The sequence below is a fragment of the Schistocerca gregaria genome, chromosome 7 (assembly GCF_023897955.1).
Source record: "Schistocerca gregaria isolate iqSchGreg1 chromosome 7, iqSchGreg1.2, whole genome shotgun sequence".
NCBI classification, from domain to species: Eukaryota; Metazoa; Arthropoda; class Insecta; order Orthoptera; family Acrididae; genus Schistocerca; species Schistocerca gregaria.
In genome coordinates, this window is record NC_064926.1 from 571,945,114 (window position 1) to 571,951,113 (window position 6,000).

Genomic DNA, 6,000 nt, shown 5'->3' on the forward strand with positions numbered 1-6,000 from the left:
GGAACCCCCCCCCCCCCCCCCAGCCCCAACCCTTCCCGGGAACGTCTCATGCCCGACGAGTGTAGCTCTTTATTCGCACGAAGTAATGGCCACTATCGACAGGGGATCTCAAGTTGATTCTGTATTTCTACATTTCCGGAAAGCTTTTGACACCGTTCCTCACCAGCGACTTCCAATCAAGCTGCGGAGCTATGGGGTATCGTCTCAGTTGGGCGACTGGATTCGTGATTTCCTGTCAGGAAGGTCGCAGTTCGTAGTAATAGACGGCAAATCATCGAGTAAAACTGAAGTGATATCAGGTGTTCCCCAGGGAAGCGTGCTGGGACCTCTGCTGTTCCTGATCTATATAAATGACCTGGGTGACAATCTGAACAGTTCTCTTAGATTGTTCGCAGATGATGCTGTAATTTACCGTCATCCGAAGACCAGTATCAGTTGCAAAGCGATTTAGAAAAGATTGCTGTATGGTGTGTCAGGTGGCAGTTGACGCTAAATAACGAAAAGTGTGAGATGATCCACATGAGTTCCAAAAGAAATCCGTTGGAATTCCATTACTCGATAAATAGTACAATTCTCAAGGCTGTCAATTCAACTAAGTACCTGGGTGTTAAAATTACGAACAACTTCAGTTGGAAGGACCACATAGATAATATTGTCGGGAATGCGAGCCAAAGGTTGCGTTTCATTGGCAGGACAATTAGAAGATGCAACAAGTCTACTAAAGAGACAGCTTACACTACACTCGTTCGTCCTCTGTTAGAATATTGATGTGCGGTGTGGGATCCTTACCAGGTGGGATTGACGGAGGACATCGAAAGGGCAGCTTGTTTTGTATTATCACGTTATAGGGGAGAGAGTGTGGCAGATATGATACGCGAGTTGGGATGGAAGTCATTAAAGCAAAGACGTTTTTCGTCGCTGCTAGATCTATTTACGAAATTTCAGTCACCAACTTTCTCTTCCAAATGCGAAAATATTTTGTTGAGCCCAACATACATAGATAGGAATGATCATCAAAATAAAATAAGAGAAATCAGAGCTCGAACAGAAAGGTTTAGGTGTTCGTTTTTCCCGCTCGCTGTTCGGGAGTGGAATAGTAGAGAGATAGTATGATTGTGGTTCGATGAACCCTCTGCCAAGCACTTAAATGTGAATTGCAGAGTAGTCATGTAGATGTAGATGTAACCCCAAATGTTTGCGTGGTACAGTAATTGTGGTGTACGCGCAGGAATGGCCGACATAGTGTAACTGAGACGGAATAAGGGGAACCAGCCCGCATTCGCCGAGGCAGATGGAAAACCATCCACAGACTGGTCGGCACACCGGACCTCGACACCAAACCGCCGTGAGGGTTCGTGCCGGGGACCGGCACGCCTTCCCGCTCGGGAAGCAGCGCGTTAGACCGCGCGGCTAGCCGGGCGAGCATGCATGACGGTTGTAGAGCACATTATCATTTGCGAGTGCACCGGCATCTAACTCGGACGTATGGTCAACATTAGATAGGCAGAGGAGGGACTGTGCCATGGCCTCCGAGGATCCCGGATTTCTGAGTGTGAGGTCATGTCAAAAGCCTGGTCTACGCGGCTGGGGTCAACTCTCTTGAGGGATTAAGTTTGCGAATTGAAGCACCCTTCCAGTATTTACAGAATTCCCCAGCACTTCCTGAGAGGATTCGTAACTCATTTCAGAGACGAGTTCAATGTTACATTCAGTCGCATCGACAACACTTCGTACACCTACTTTACCGTATATAGGTGCCATGTGTTCTCAGACACTGATGAACTAAAACAGAAAATATGTTGTATCTCAGCAACGGTTGATTTGTGGATCCATGTTTACTTGAGTTTTTAGCTACTTTTCACCTGTACTTGCCACGTTTGGATTATTGACCACCATTTACGAAACACCCTGTATATTTCTGTTTTACATATATTAAAAATATACAGCCAGTTTCCGTCCGAATGTTCATCAGAGTATTGTGTAAAAATTTGAAGATAATTGGTCAAGGACCTTGAAACGTCTCTGTGAAGTCGTTTGGTTGGACGCTTGACGAATTCGGTACAGCCTGTTTACTTTACTACCTGATGTTGGCTCAATTCATGAACTCTTCCAGAAGGACTGAGCACTCAAATAAGGCCTATTGATTATTATATGTGTGTTTTAATGTGGGTTTCGGTTTTGTTTTGTGGGAATCGCTGGGTTGGTCATCCTCTGATGGGAGCAGACGATGTTGCTTCTAGTTCGAAGGAGAGCACAGGATGACCAACTTACGTTTCCAGTACCTGAACAGAGAGGTTTACCCATCTTAGTCGAAGGCTGTTTTTGAGTGTCAGGTTCGTGACGGAGGGCTACCCCTCTGGTGGCTTCCGCTGCACGGGGAGCTAGGTAAGCTCGAAAGAGAAAGGGGCACTCTTCGGTGAACGCTTGGTGAGTACGGATCGTAGCTCTTAAGGGGGGTTTCAGGTGATAGGAATCAGGTTAAGTTAGGAGTTCGTTATGTTTAACTGGTGAAATACTTAAGAACTTCAGCTTAACTGAAGCGTGTGAAGCGAGTTATTCTTTTAATGATTCTTAATCTTATATTTTGTGGAAATTGCTTTTGTCTTTGTGTGTCGATTTTGTGCCACGTGTTTGGTAATCAAAGACCCTTCTGGTCCCCCACGGCAATAGGCTTTGTTTTAACAGTTTGCTTGTTTAATGAGCTACAATTTCTGCAAGACTATCTGTTCTTTCTGGCGCTTCCTACAAAGCAGCACAACAGTTTGAGTCAGAATGCACCACGTGCTCTAGTTGGGCCGTTTGCAAGCAGCAGACGCAGTTAGTGTGTTAAATAATTATCGTACAGCATTGTGTATTGGTTAAACCTCTGTCCAGAATAGTGCATGCGTAGAATCGAAATGCAAACCTCATTTAGATATTTTTATGGTGTTAATGCAAAGGAGAAGATAGTATAATTCTCTCAAACCAAAGTCTTCTGTGTTTCTTCTTGCGGTAGTTAAATTGTGCTCTGTTTCATTCTCACGTAATTCTTACTTAAATATCTCTAGTCAGGCACCAGTTATGTGTAGTTAGGATGTGCAACCAAATATTTAGTTACAATAAATAATTTACGTGAAAGATAAATTCTTTGGTGTCGATCTTACCCCCTTACTCTGATTTCCATTCCTGAATTAATCAAGTTGCTTCATGCACGACATTGAGTGCTATTTAAGTAAATTATTAAACTTATTAAACTTATAATTTTGCAGCTCAGTTTTTTCTAAATGCTTAGGATGGGCTTGGGCTGCTGGCGACCCTGAATTCCTGAATTTTTATCATTATTTGTGTGAGAGAAGCAACTAGAAATGCGAGATAACGCATATGGCTCGATGAGAAACGTCGTAAACATAGTAATACGTTACAACTTTTCACGATTTTTAGTAATAACCTTTCCCCTTCATATACTACGTGTTTATTTATATATTGTATACATTTAAAAAATAGGTATATAAAACACATGCAATTTCGACTGCAACTTTGTGTCAAAATTTTAAAACAATCTGTGAATAACCTTCAGAGACATACGATTTTGAACAAATGAGGATTTAGATTCTTATTTTTATAAATTGTCATATGTAACCATCAGCTGTAAATGACGATATGCAGGAGACAGTGGGTGAAAAAAGTCTAAAAAATGAGACCGACAGGAACTGCAAAATGTCTAAGCAGGAATTGTTACGGTACAAATGTAAGGATGTAGGAGCGTATAGCACCTAGGGTGAGAAAGTAGCCGCCTACAGGAAAATTAAAGAGACTTTTGGAGAAAAGGTAGGAATATCAAGAGCTCATATGGAAAACCAGTCCTAAGCAAAGAAGGGAAGGCAGAAAAGTGGAGGTTCTATTCAAGGGAGATGTATTTGAGGGTAATGTTATGAAAATGGAAGAGGACGGAGAGTACGATGAGAAAGGAGATATGACACAGCATGAAGAACTTGACAACTCACTATAAGACTTAAGTCTAAACAAGGCCCAGGGAGAAGCAAACAATCCGTTAGAGCCCTGATAGCCTTAGGAGAGCCAGCCATGACCAAACTCTTGCATGTGGTGAGCAAGATAATGAGACAGGCGAAATACCCTGACTCCAAGAAAAATGTAATCATTCCAATTCCAAAGAAAGCAAGTGCTGGTAGATGTGAAAATTACCGAACAATCAGTTTAATAAATCCCCAAAATACTAACACAAATCCTTTACAGACGAATGGAAAAACTAACGCCGACCTCGGGAAAGATCAAAAAATGGTTAAAATGGCTCTGAGCACAATGGGACTTAACTTCTGAGATCATCAGTCCCCTAGAACTTAGAACTACTTAAACCTAACGAACCTAAGGACATCACACATATCCATGCCCGAGGCAGGATTCGAACCTGCGACCTTAGCGATCGCGCGGTTCCAGACTGTAGCGCCTAGAACCGCTCGCCACTCTGGCCGGTTCGGGGAAGATCAGTTTGGATTCCGCAGAAATGTAGGAACACGCGAGGCAATTTGACCCTATAACTTATCACAGAAGACAGGTTAAGGAATGGCAAACTAACGTTTGTAGACTTAGAGAAAGCTTTTAACAATGTTGAATGGTCTACTCTCTTTCAAATTGTAAAGTTAGCATGGGTAAAATACAGGAAGCGGAAGCTTAATTACAATTTGTACAGGAACCAGGTGGCAGTTATAAGAGTCGTTGGGCACTAAAGAGAAGCACTGATGCAGAAGGGAGTGAGACAGGATTGTAGCCTATCACCGATGTTATTCAATCCGTATACTGAGCGAGCAGCAGGGGAAACAAAAGAAAAATTTGGAGTAGGAATTAAAGTGAGGGAGAAGAAATAAAAACTTTGAAGTTTGCTGATGACATTGTAATTCTGTCACAGACAGCAAAGGACGTGGAAGAGGAGGTGAATGGGATGGACAGTGTCTTGAAAGGAAGATATAAGACGATCATCAACAAAAGCAAAACGAGGATAATGGAATGTGGTCGAATGAAGTCAGATGATGCTAAGGCAATTAGATTGGGAAACGAGACACTTTAAGTAGTAGATGAATTTTGCTATTAGGGAAGCAAGATAACTGATGATGGTCGAAGTAGGATGGATATAAGACCTAGACTAGCGATGGCAAGAAAAACGTTCATGTAGAAGAGGAATTTGTTAACATCGAGTATAGATTTCAGCGTCAGGAAGTATTTGTACGGAGTGTAGCCATGTATGGAAGTGAAACATGGACGATAGACGGTTCAGACAAGAAGAGAATAGAAGCTTTTAAAATGTGGTGCTGCAGAAGAATGGGCAAGATTAGATCGGTAGATCAAGTAACTACTGAAGAGGTATTCAATAGAATTGGGGAGAAGAGGAATTAGCACAACCGGACTAGAAGTAGGTGTTGGTTGGTAGGACACATTGTGAGGCATCAAGAGATCACCAATTTAGTACTGGAGGCAAGCGTGGGGGGTAAAAATTGTAGAGGGAGACCAAGAGATGAATTCAGTGAGAAAATTTAGATGTAGACTGTAGTAGTTTCTCGGACATGAAGAGGCTCGCGAAGTATAGACTTACGTGGAGAGCCGCATCAAATCAGTCTTCGGACTGAAGACCACAACAACACGCAGAATAATGACTACCATTAAGCACTTTGCGGCGGATGTGGAGCCACATATGAAGGCCTTATTTCAATGGTGGTACAAGTCCATTACCTCCACTTTTCTGTCTATAATGCTTCTGACGTTAATGGTCCAAAAAAACTGAAAGAAAGGTTCTTCTCTAGCAAGAAGCCATATGCTTGAATACTTCTGGTATCTCAACTGCAGATTTTTCAGCGTTCATTTAACTTTAGGACTTTGTATCTCAGAATGAACAAAAATGGAGTTGTACCACTAATGAAATAAGCCCTTCATATACAGGGTGTTACAAAAAGGTACGGCCAAACTTTCAGAAAATATCTCACATACGAATAAAGAAAAGATGTTATGTGG